General features: G+C 43.5%; 1 non-coding gene across 1 annotated transcript; it reads left to right on the top strand.

Annotated features, from left to right (window-relative positions):
- The first annotated feature begins 507 nt into the window (after positions 1-507).
- On the top strand, positions 508-614 carry LOC149498388 (small nucleolar RNA R71). Its single transcript, XR_016319867.1, has one exon. It is a non-coding gene; the product is annotated as a small nucleolar RNA R71 (small nucleolar RNA).
- Positions 615-12,604: the final 11,990 nt, after the last annotated feature.

Raw genomic sequence — 12,604 nt, 5'->3', positions numbered from 1 at the left:
TTCTTCTCTTGAGGAAGGAAACCTGGTGGTCCGTTCAAGGCATTGTTAGGATTCCCATAGGACAGATTAGGATGGTTCCTCAATCTATTGTCATATGAGTTGGAGTAAGGGTAATTTTTCCGTCCTTGATTCATCACATAATTTACTTGCTCCAAGGTTTGCGGACTCAAAGAATTTATCATGCATTATCCAATCCCATGTTGTCCATTGCACCTATCACAAACTTGCATAATAGAATTCACAGGATTAGTAGTTAACATGTCCAGTTTTCTTACCATGTTATCTACCTTTGCATTAAGTGCTGTAATGGCGTCTATTTCATAGACTCCTGCAGTCCTCTTCCTCTCAGAATTGTTTTGGTAATGGCTGTTGCTTGCCATCTCCTCTATCAATTCATATGCCTCATCAATTCCCTTCTCAAAAGATCCACCTGCAGCTGCATCTAAAGTGATTTTAGTACTAGGAGATAATGCATTATAGAAAATTTGTACCTGTAACCATTTAGGCAAGCTGTGATGTGGGCACTTTCTTAACAAATCCTTAAATCTTTCCCAAGCTTCATACAAGCTTTCTTGATCATGGTGAGCAAATGTCATTATCTCATTGCGCAGTTTTGTGGTTTTTGAAGATGGAAAGAATTTTACTAAGAACTTTTGGGCTAATTCTTCCCATGTTGTGAAACTTCCAGTGGGGCATGATTGTAACCAGGATCGTGCTTTATACCTAAGAGTGAAAGGAAAAAGTCTCAATTTAATTGCATCTTCGGAAACACCATTCTGTTTAAAGGTATCGTAAATTTCTAAAAAATTTGTGATATGAGCGTTAGGATCTTCACTAGGCAAACCCTCATATTGGATTGAGGTGGAAAGCATTTGGATAATTGCGGGTTTGATTTCAAAATTATTAGCTTCCACCCGAGGTCTTGTAATACTCGAGGTTTTCCCATTAAGATTAGGTGTTGTGTAGTCTCGCAAGGTGCGGACTGGATGTTGAAGTGGAGGTTCGTTTACATTTTCGTTCTCGTTCTCGTTGACCATATCTGCTTGTTGTTCGGGTTTTATTTCACGTGCTCTTCTTGCAGCGTTGTGCTTACGATAAGTTCTTTCAATTTCCGGATCAAAGACTAGAGGTTCAGTCCTACTTGATCTTATTTGCATAAACACCTGAAATAATTCTTAAAGAAAAGTTAAATAAAACAAAAGAATGTCTAAATTAACAATAGGGTAATTCGTATTGATATTGATAACGCTAATCCCCGGCAACGGCGCCAAAAACTTGACAGTGATTTTCGCTAGTGTATGAAATCGCAACAAGTAATATAGAGTGAAAGAGTATCTGTTTTTCCCCCGGAGAAAATCAAAAGTTTTTATTTGTTTTGATATGTATTTTAAATGTTTATTTTGGAAAAGTGGTGATAAAAAAACCTCTTTTTGGATAAACGATGCCGATAAATCGGTCTTAAAAATGATTTTTAGTCGCCACCCATTTTTTCGGCAATGGGACCGTTTTTATTTTAATTTTATTAAATGACTCCATTTTAAACCCAATTTTATTTAAGGCTGAATTATTTAAAGAAACTGGTCAGGCGTACCAAGTACGATTCTAGGTAAGGGAATTAGGTACGTCGGCCCGTTGGAAGCCGACGCCCGGAAGACCGACCTCTTTTAACCTGCGATTTCTAATTGATTTTATTTTAGAAAAGCCAATTATTTAAACCCAACCCGAACAAATCGAACCGAGTTCCTATGTGGAAAATTATTTAATCGTCCCAAATAAATTCATCCATTGCATCCATTCATAAATAAATCATCATATCCATCATCCACCTATAATACATATCAAATAAAGATAAAAAGACCCGCTCTTGCCTTATGGTTAAAGGCGGGCCACAAACCGAGTTTAATAATATAATTAATGATAAACAATAAGAAATAAATCCTAAAAATCTCATAATCATCAATAATTAATTAATTTAGTTTGATTAAGACTCAATTTGCCCATAATTGATCATTTTCCGGGTTAGGATTAAAATCTACTTAATGAAATGAAATTAAAACAAAATAACAAAAATAAATTGAAACTAGGAAACAGTCGCGTCACGCGGGTGTTCTATGGAAGAACAGTCGCGTGGCGCAACTCTTGTCCTTTATTCTGGAACCCATAAAAGTTGCGTCACGCAGCTGTTCTATGAAGAACAGTCGCGTGACGGAACTCTATCATATTACTGAAACTTGGAACAGTCGCGTCACGCGAGTGTTCTATGGAGAACAGTCGCGTGACGGAACTCCTACCTGCGTGACGGAACTCCTACCTACGTGACGGAACTGTTTGTGACTTATTCCAAATCCTCAACTTTATTGATTATTTATTCAAGATATCATATTAAATACAAATATGAGGATAAAAGTATACTGGGTATACAAATAGCTGCATCACGCAGGTGGTCCAGTCCGAATCAAAGACTTTTGGACATGAACAGCCGCGTCACGCAGGTAGTAGCTACGTGACGCAACTGCTCTGGTCCGCAACTACCTTTCAAACTACCTTTTTTACGTTTCTTTTTTGTTAACAGTGGTTTAACACAGCTCAGAAATACTCAGAAATGGGCAAAATGGCGTTTAACCAATACCAAATTAACCAAATACTAGGAAAATGAGATTTTTAAGAGATAGAATATTAGAAATGAAAAAGAGAAGTTAGAATCATTACCTAGCCCTCAGATTTGAGGATTGCATGCACTGAAGTTAGTTCAGAGATGTTGTATCACGATTCCAGAAGCGTGGTTATCAAGCAAATGTTTTTCTTGTATCTTTTCTCTCTTTTGCTCTCTTTATTTTTTTTTTTTTTCTTTTGATTTCCAAAACCAAAAATGTCTAATGGTTTGATCTTCCTCAAGTTTACTCACTTGAGTTCTTGGGGAAGAAAACCCTAGTCATTTTTGTAAACTTAGGTTAAAGCTTTTCAATTTTTTTAGAGCCAAGAATCAGAGAAAATGTCAAAAGTCTCGTTTTTGCTGTGAAATGTTGTATTTATATGGCTAGGGCAACAAGGCAGTCGCGTCACGCGGGTAGAAGCTGCGTGACGCACCCGTAAACCTGCGTGACGTGACTTACTTTTCGTACAGTTGCCGCGTATCCATACAAACAGTGCAGGCCGTTGCACGGGCGCGCCAGAGGTGTCAATCCTGTTAGAGCTGCGTGACGCATCTAAGAGTACCGTCATGCAGGTACTAGCTGCGTGACGCAGCCCTAACACGGGTCAGGCTCCTTTGGGCGATTTGATTCAATTTTTGGTTCAAACACTTCTGGTTTATCGTGATACCTTGTCCCTTGTCCTCATATCATCATTGGGTCAGGTGGAGGCATAAAATCACGCGTCAACAGTTTGCCCCCCCACTTTATCATTAATTGTATAAACGATTAATGTTAAAGTGGTCTATTGACGCGCCTTCTATCAGGCAATCCTCTCGAAGCTCGGTTTGATCGGCTTCGTCGGTTTCCATCCAACATGTGAATGACTTCAAAGCTCGGTTTAATCGGCTTGGAAGACACCTTCGGGGCTCGGTTTGATCGGCTTGAAGGGTTTTGAAGATTTGGTCACCTTCTCAGCTCGGTTTGATCGGCTTCGTCGATTTCCACGGAATCTGAAGAGACATCCTCGAAGCTCGGTTTGATCGGCTCGAAAAATGTTGATTTGGTAACAAAGTCTTCGAAGCTCGGTTTAATCGGCTTGAAGAGCTTTGATCTGGCCACCTACTCAGCTCGGTTTGATCGGCTTTGTCGGCTCTAGTCGGTTTTGAAAGAGCATCTTTGAGGCTCTGTTTGATCGGCTCGAGAGACGTTAATTTTACCCTGGTCAACTTCGCAACTCAACATCATTGACTGGGGAAGAAGTCCCGAACAGCTTCGCAATACAACATCACTGATCGAAAATTGAAATTGTTCTGATTAGCTTCGCAATGCACCATCACTAATCAGAAGGACCTATCAGCTTCGAAAAACCATCACCGGTTGGCCTGAAAAATTGTTCACCAGAAGAAAGAGAGCAATGTCCGTGTACGAACAGACTTTGCTTTCTGTTAGAAAAATATTGGAACATCACATGTTCCCATGCATTACTTATGAAAAATTTTGCAAAAATTTTGGCGTAAACGATTTAACAGACAATTTGTTATCTGCATTTTCAGATATATCTTTTATGATATAGTAGTCGAAAGAAAACTCACCTGAGGTTAATCTGCGCAATTTGATGTCCTGCCCCCTGTGCGATGAGTAGACAAAAATTGCTGACGTGTACGAGGCGCACATCGACGTCAAGTTGCCGGAATGGGTCGTTGTGGGCTTTTGAAATGGGCCGTGTGGGCCTGTTGGGCTTGAAAAGAGATAATGGGCCCGATGTTCTTTTTGGGCCTGGAAGAGTGGGCTTGGGCCCAGCTTGTTTACTATAAGTAACTTCTTTCATAACCAATTCAGTTTCACTCATTCACAAACCCTAAGCGATTGAAAATTCTCTGAACTGTTCAACTGAAAACGATGTCTCAGATTTCAGAAATCCCTGCTTCTGCTTACACTCGAGAGATGGAGACCCTCGGGGCCCTACCCGTTATCCCAACCTTTGACGGCGAGCCGGTGCCGGTGAGCCGGAATCCGCTGACCCCTGGGACACGACTGTTGCAGCTTCTGCCATTGTCGGGTACGGAGTTCCCGGTCCGGTACGAGACGAGCCGGATGCGCGGCTTTCAGTCCGAGGTAAGTAGAAAATTCCTTTCTCCTTTTTGTTTTTTACTGCTTTTGATCCGTAGCTGTAGTAAATAAGACTGTAATTTTGTATTTAGGCCTGCGTCAACAGTCGCGTCACGCAGGTAGGAGTTGCGTGGCGCGGCTGTTCTTCCATGAACAGTTGCGTGACGCAGCTGTTCTTGTGTGAATAGTTGCGTGACGCAACTGTTCGAGGCGCCAGAAACCCTAGCTTGCCTTTGAACTTTAAAATCATCCCTTTAGACTGCGTTAGAACTTGGTTTGTTGACATTTGATTGTTGATAGCCCTAGGCGACTTGATTTTGCCCTGAAGATGGCATGAAAACAATACAAACATAGTGGAATTAGGTTGAAATTGAACTACTGCGTACCTTCGACAGTGGCATCACGCAGCTGTTCTTTGGAAGAATAGTTGCGTGACGCGACTGTTCGTCAATGTGTAAGAGTCTTGAACATTTGCGTGACGCAGCTAGCGAGATGCGTGGCGCGACTTCGTGGTTGCGTGACGCATCTGTTCTTAGGGCCACACATTTCAAACAGTTGCGTGGCGCAGCTATGGAGTGGCGTAGCGCGAGTGATGAGGTGCGCTACGCAAGTGTGCTTCTGAGTATGCAACTTGGGCAAAGCTACGTGGCGCGACTACGTAGGCGCGTGACGCGACTTTGTAGTTGCGTGACGCAGCTACAGTTCAAACCGAACTTTGTTTTTTTATTTTTCCTGCCATAAAAGAAAATGAACAATTGTTAGTTTTATATTTATTGAAATCGAAATTTTTCTTACAGGTTAATCTGGGCAAGGCCCGCTCGGGCGGATCGGCTACTGATGCTTCTACTTTCTGGGATCTGCTGGACCCGCCTATGTGAGCTCGGGTCGTCGCTGCAGGCTTCAGAGATTACGCCGCAGGTTTGCACCGCACGCAGCCTCGTTTCCTGCCCGCTATGCGATATGCATTGATGGAGCGGTGGAACGATTGCACACATACTTTCGTATTCGGGTTCGGCGAGATGACTCTCACGCCCGTGGACTATGCTGCTATTACTGGCCTGCGCTTCACTGGCCCGGTTCCCCCACTGGATGGTCGGTATCAGACGGCCACCCTCGGGGCCCAGCTAGTCCGTTCCTTGCTCGGTGTTACTACGCAGACCCGGTACACCGTACAGGGGTGCATGTCTTACGAGACGGTCTTCCGGTTCTAGGCCAAGAGGATCAGGACCCGCTTGGAGGCTTGGAGGGAGTTGCCGGAGGAGGCCCGACCTGCTGCTCCTGCGTATACTCGAGAGGAGAGGGACCAGGCCGCTCGGTCCTTCTTATTCTACATTATCTCGTCCCAGCTGTTATGCACCTCCCAGAATAAGGGAGACCCGGCGGTGCTGGAATGTCTTCGAGATCTGAGCCAGGTCGGGTCCTTCGACTGGGCCACACTCGGTTTGGCTCATCTCTATCACGGTCTAGATGTCTGGACCCATGGTAGCGGTGAGTCGAACTGGCTGTTCATCCGGCCTTTGGAGGTAACATTCTTTCACTCTTCGCCTTTTATTTCTCATTCTGAACTGTTTAACTTACTGATGTCGTCACTTTTTCTACTGCAGGTATGGTCCTATGAGTACTGCATCTATCTGGGCGGTTCGAGCGGTGACTCTCCCATCGAGACCAGGAGGATTCCTCGCTATCTGGCCCACTGCCATCACACTTACACCAGTGGCGAGGATCCCGAGTACTGGCGGAGCTTCCTTAATGACCGGGAGTTGTCCGATGTGAGTACAGAAAGAACCTCTGAATCTTTAGCTTATTTTTCTTTCTTTCTTTTTTTTTTATACACAACAAATACTGATTTCTCCTTCTTTTGTAGCTGTCCCTGACTCCATGGGATTACGAGGCCTGGAGGACCTATCCGGGCCGGGAGGTGGCTGAGTTGCACACCCGGTCGAGGCTGCTGATGCGGGGATATTGGGCCGACCACTACTTCCTTGGAGAGAGAGTTTTCAACACTCCGGTAGTTCCATCACAGCAGAGGGTGCCTCATGCTCCCCCTCGGCATATGTGTCTGCTGGAGGGCTTGACCCGGGAGGACTTGGAGGTAGAGTACAGAGGCTTCTCGGCGAACAATTTCCTGTCCGCCGGCGACTTCCCCTCTTACTTTGCCTCTCGGATGCAGGCGCGGCTTCCTGAGGTCCTCGAGTACACCCAGGTAACTCATCTGATCTTCTGCCTTATTTACTGTTATCGCTATTTTCACGAGCTAAGGCAGCGGCTGAGGCCGGTGGCGCGGCGACTCCGGCTGGACCGACCGGTGTAGTGCTGGGTGACGTGCCGTTCCCACCTGGTATGGAGGTAGTGCTAGATCCTGGTCTAGGCCTTAGATCTGGCATCATCATCCCTGCTGATCTTCGACAGGCTCCTCCACCGGTGCAGCTGGACCCTGAGCACGCTACACACGTAAGTCATAAACCGAATTTACAAAGTTAGAAGCATTTTACCTGAGTAGTCTTTTACTAGATATTCCTTGTTTGCAGGTGCCGGCCCAGAGATACCAGGAGATCTGCCAGCGGTTCGGGTTTGCCCGATCTTACATTGGTCGGCTCTACTCCGAGCGGCACGAGTTGGTATGAACTTTACACATGTCTACCCCTTTTTTGCTTCTTATTATCTGGTAAACTTTCTTACATATGTCTGCTTTTACAGGAGCTGGAGAACGGTAGGCTGCAGAGGCATCAGTCTCGTCAGTCCAGTGCCGTGAGCCGGCTTCAGGCAGAGGTGGAGCGGCTTCGAACGAGACTAGAGGTTGAGGGCATCCCGCTCGATTCTTCTGATGAGGATGAGGATGGCTCTTCTTCCGATGGTGCACCACCGTCTCCACCTCATCCGACTGTTGTTGGTCCGAGCTGCAGGCGGCGGTAGTCCTACTCCACGTCTCCTCCATTTTTGGACATTTTTAGCATTTTGAACATTTATTAGTTTTTCATTATTTTTTGGATGGTTGTACAGTTATTTATTTTTATTTTCTTTTTATTTATACACATTTTTTATTGTTGTGTGTGTTTATATTTTACAACTGCGAAGTCTTGTTCCTGCAAAAATAAAACACAAATACAAAAATACAAAAAGAGGACGGTGTCCCTTTTGTTTGCAAAAACGGTGCACCTTGTTAGTGGTCCATGGACCGATTTGTTATTATAAATAACATGAATGAAATAAATTGAAATAAAGAAAGAATAACATAAGGGACTTAAAATGAAATACTACAAAAATCAATCACCAAACAACAGTGGATCGTATCACTTACCTGGCAGGGCGATTAACGCGGTAATAAAGATTCAACCTCCTTGTTGTACAAATCGTCCTTCTTATTGGTTAGTGCGGATTTAAATGCTCACCAACCCAAGTAGTCCATACATGAATGTCCTTTCAACTACTCTTGACAGTGGGCATTAAGTCAAGTGATAACAATACTTCACTCACCGGTCCTTTTACCCTGCTATAAATGGGCATTTCATTTCACTCTTCCTTCGCATCCAATCATTCAAAGCAGATCAATTTCTTAGATAATCCCTTTTTCATGGCCTTCAGAAGCCAAGTCTCATCCTTTGTCCAATCCATCTCTGATGACTTGTGGCAGATTCCCCCTATGGATCAACTTGCCTGGTTAACGTATTTAAAAGACCTAAAACCTAATCATGGCTTCTTGTCTTGGCTCATTACTCATTTTAATCCGAACACGATGGTCTTCCGGTTTGAAGACTCTGAAGTGACTCCAACCTACGAGGAAATTTGTGCCGTGATGGATCATCACCCTGATCAAGACGAGACTCCGGCTTTGCCCCCAGGTCCTAGGTATAATATAGCTGAGATTATGGCCTTATGTCCTGTTTATTTCCCTGATGGCATAGACACGGACCAGGGTCTACCTTTAGAGCCCTTTCTCAACAAGGTTCTGTCCATGAATGTGGATCCTTCTTGGATTCGAGCTTGTTGCTTCTTGTTGCTGAATGTATATGTCCTAAAGAACCGTCAACCCGGAATTGGAGATTTCCGACTTCTGACAGTAGTTCGTGACATGTAGTTGTATCGTCGTACTGTCTTCATGATGATCATGGGAGAAACGATGTGCTGGGTGAGGGATATTGCCCTTCATATCACCAATTTCAATATTCATCATCGTGGTCGTCCAATATTGCTGCAGGCCTAGGCTTTAGACAAGTTAAGTCTGCTTCTTCCGGTCCCTGCTCATTTGATTCCAACCTATGGTCCTGCCAACTTTCGGTCTCGGACTCGAGGACACTTCGACTTTGGGGGATAACCCCACAATTCTATGGATTTGTCCCTGGTGGAGAATTAGATTGGTCACGACTGGAAGTATGAATCTCAACTATGTGTTGTATGCCAGTCTAGACCGTTCCATGGCCTATTTTCCTGACAGGATCAGCCGTCAGTATGGGGTGATACAGCATGTTCCCCGAATCCATAACTTCGAAAGCGGTCTAATAACATCACATCTGTTGACCAGTTTGGCTGACCGTTGGCGAAATTGAAACACTATGTATTTAGATGAAGGAGCGATGCAGGATGCCTTGACACCCGCATATGTCAACTGGTTCTTTACCCCACAATGATGTCGTGCCCTGTGAGGACTGGCCCTTACTGATAGGCCCTACTAGAATAAATTGTTGTCTTTTCTTTTCCTTTTTGTACCCGGGCCATGAGCTTTTATTTAAATGTATCTGCTTTTCTTTCAATTAATGACCTTGATGGCTCTGCCTTTATTAATTTCTGCTTCCTGCACACATGAATCAACAACATACAACAAACTTTTTCCTTTGGAATCATTTGTCGTGTTAGTTATTTGGGCCTCCTACCCTTGGGTCAATAAATGACAACTCATAAAATAAAGGTTGTTCTGTAAAGATAAAAGCTTGTGTTTGGAAACAACAAAGAATGGAGCGACTGTTTTATTACTTGCACAAATCAAACAAAAATAACAAATGTAACTCCTTTATGTATGCATGAACCTATGCAAGTGCTAAGCTTTATTCGTGGTTTTATATTGATCTTTCCAGGGAAATCACTGAGAAAATGGTGCTCGTCCCTCTGATCAATGTCTTAAAAGAGTTCATTGTTTAAGCAGGGCCAACAGTCGTGACATCTTAGATCAAATGAGTCGATCTTGGATTAAGTAAGCGGAGAGGAAGGTTTTGCATCCTTTTACCATAACCCCGGAACAGTGAGAAAATTTTGAAATTCAAATCCTTTATTGATCTCACTTCTTTTCAACATTATACAGAAGTAAAAAGAATTTATTTTAATACAATGGTCATTTGCTCTAACTACTCGATTTTCTATTCTCCTTCGAGTCAAGTTGATGGTGTTGAGCAACCAATCACACATTTATCACGAACGCATGGCATGAATTTTGCATTTAAACTAAGCACCACGCGTTGATCCTGAAAATTTTATTTTATTATGCTCTAATTTTTGCCTAGGCCGCCCTTTCGGGTTTTCAACCTAGCGAGCTTAATTTTTACCTAAGCCGCCCTTTCGGGTTCTCAACTTAGCATTTTTTTTTTTAATCGAAATCATCATTTCAGATATAGAATTTCTTCATTTGGTCTTGATTGACGATTCGATTGATAGATTCTCCTTCCATAGTGACCAATTCAGCGGCGCCTTTTGCTAATAGTTTATGAATTCTGAACGGTCCATGCCAGTTGGGTTTAAATTTTCCCACCAGGATGATGTTGGGCTTCATGATCCAATAATCTGATCAATACCAAATCTCCGTTCTTTAAGGCCCTTGGATGTACTCGTTTATTGTAGAAACGAGCAATTCCTCTTTTTCTCATTTGATCCTGGAATCGAGCATTCAGTCTTTTCCCGTCTAAGAGCGCCAGATCTTCATATCTCTTCTTAACCCATTCCTCTTCGGTCAGACCAGCTTCTACCAAAACCCTGAGAGACTTCTTTTCGAGCTCTATCGGTAACACTGCCTCCATTCCGTATACAAGTTCGAAAGGAGAAGCTTCGTTTACTGATTTGAATGTAGTGCGATGCCCCCAGAGCGCGAAAGGAAGTTTCTCAGCCCAGCTTCTGTACCTTTCACACATCTTTAACAGGATTCTTTTGATCTCCTTATTCGCAGCTTCTACTGCACCATTAGCCTGAGGGCGATAAGGAGAAGAATGATGATGCTCAACCTTGTATCTATAAAGCAATTGGCCAACGTCTGCCTGAAAGTGAGAGCCATTATTTGTAACTATGTGATGGGGAACACCATAGCGACAGAAAATGTTCTGTTCAATGAATCTAGCCACATGTTTGGCGGTTAAGGTTTTGTAAGATTGAGCCTCAATCCATCTAGAGAAGTAGTCAACTGCAACCAATATATACTGATGGCCATTGGATGCTGCTGGTGAGATTTTGCCAATGACGTCTATACCCCATGCAGAAAAGGGCCAGGAAGGAGTTGTCGGGTGGAGTTCAACAGCAGGTAAGTGGCTTTTATTGTCATGGTATTGGCAAACTTTGCAATGCCGCACATACCAAACACAATCACCTTCCATCTTCACCCAAAAATAACCCAGCCTCATGATTTTTCTTGCTAAGCTCATGTCGCTTAAATGAGTACCGCAGACTCCTTCATGCACCTTCCTCATTATGTCTTCTCCCTCTCTCTTGCTCACACATCTCAGCAACATTCCATCCCAAGCTCTTCTGTAGAGTTCACCATCGGCCAGAACATAATTCAGAGCCATTTTTCTGAGAACTGCACGGTCTTCCTTCGTAGCATTATCAGAAAAAGTACCGTCTTTCATGTACCTCAGGATATCCGTGAACCATGGTTCTTCCTCCGATTCTACCTGATTCACAAAATGTTCTTTATAACACGGGATATTGGCTGCGGTAATGATAAATGGCTTTTTCGGAACTTTACTCAAATCCTGCCAAGCCGACGCTAAGTTTACCAAGGCGTCTGGAATTCTGTTACAGGTTCTTCCTATGTGAGTGAAAGTGATCTCGTCGAATAGTGCTGCCTTTTTTAACAAGTACTCGACATAGGGCTTTAATCTTTCTTCTTCTATCTTCCATCTCTCGTTAGCATGTTCAATAACCAATAACGAATCTCCTATTACTCCGACCTTCTTAGCACCGGATGCAAGGAGAGCTTCCATCCCCATGATGCATGCTTCATACTCCGCCATGTTATTAGTGACCGGGAACAACAGCCTCTTGCACATCGTGGTAACCTCGCCATTAGGTGCTTCGATTACGATACCAGCTCCGACTCCATTTCTGTTGGCTGATCCATCAAAGTACAATGTCCAAGCTCCTGTTTCGATGCATAGTAGGTACTCATCCGGAAACTCCAATTCCCAAGGTTCATCACTTGCAATTGGATTTTCTGCCAAGAATTCTGCTACAGCCCAACCCTTGACCGTTTTCTTCGTTATAAACTCTGCATCCACGCTAGACATCTGAATTAACCACTTAGACAACCGTCCCTCTAGAGTAGGCGTTTTCTGCAAATACTTCAGAGGATCAATCTTGGAGACAAAAGTGACCTTGAAGGAATCAAAGTAAGGCCTCAACTTCTTTATCGACCATACTACTGCCATGCATGTTTTCTCCACCAAGTTATACTTCTCCTCTATAGGCAATAGTTTCTTGCTAATGTAATAGATGGCCTTTTCTACTCCAACGGCGTCCGGCTGTACCAATATTGCTCCAACTCCTACATCTTCTACAGATAGATAAAAGATTAGAGGTTCTCCTGGTCTTGGTGAACTAAGCACTGGTGGATTCATCAAGTATTTCTTTATGTGGTCAAAGGCCTTCTGGCAGTCCTCGTTCCACTT

The sequence above is a fragment of the Jatropha curcas genome, chromosome 2, assembly GCF_041381405.1.
Source record: "Jatropha curcas cultivar XTBG-Jc1 chromosome 2, XTBG_Jcur_1.0, whole genome shotgun sequence".
NCBI classification, from domain to species: Eukaryota; Viridiplantae; Streptophyta; class Magnoliopsida; order Malpighiales; family Euphorbiaceae; genus Jatropha; species Jatropha curcas.
The sequence above is the reverse complement of the archived record's forward strand: the minus strand, read 5'-3'. Positions and strand labels throughout refer to the sequence as shown.